This window comes from Sinocyclocheilus rhinocerous, unplaced genomic scaffold (genome assembly GCF_001515625.1).
Source record: "Sinocyclocheilus rhinocerous isolate Xijiao unplaced genomic scaffold, SAMN03320098_v1.1 scaffold436, whole genome shotgun sequence".
NCBI lineage: Eukaryota > Metazoa > Chordata > Actinopteri > Cypriniformes > Cyprinidae > Sinocyclocheilus > Sinocyclocheilus rhinocerous.
The window spans coordinates 391,040-391,249 of record NW_015631718.1 but is presented as its reverse complement, the minus strand read 5'-3'; the positions used below and the strand labels follow the sequence as shown (position 1 = coordinate 391,249).

At 39.5% G+C, this 210-nt stretch overlaps 1 protein-coding gene across 1 annotated transcript in view; it reads left to right on the top strand.

Annotated features, from left to right (window-relative positions):
* The window catches only part of LOC107741881 (zinc finger protein 507-like), a 16,101-nt gene that overhangs the window by 14,252 nt on the left and 1,639 nt on the right, over positions 1 to 210 (top strand). The window lies entirely within an intron of this gene.

The window sequence follows — 210 nt, the reverse complement described above, 5'->3', positions numbered from 1 at the left end:
ACATGAGATACAGTGGGATGGGGAAAAACCGCCATAACGTCTTTAGACATGTTTTTTAAAAGTTGAACTTGCATTAATTTTACATGGCTTTCTAAACATGCCACTCTCTGCGAGACACGAGTGCAACGCTGATAGATGTCCCTCTAGAAAATACGATAAATATGCGTTCTGTGTGAATGGCTTGGTTTCAGTTTTGACGTAAACAACATC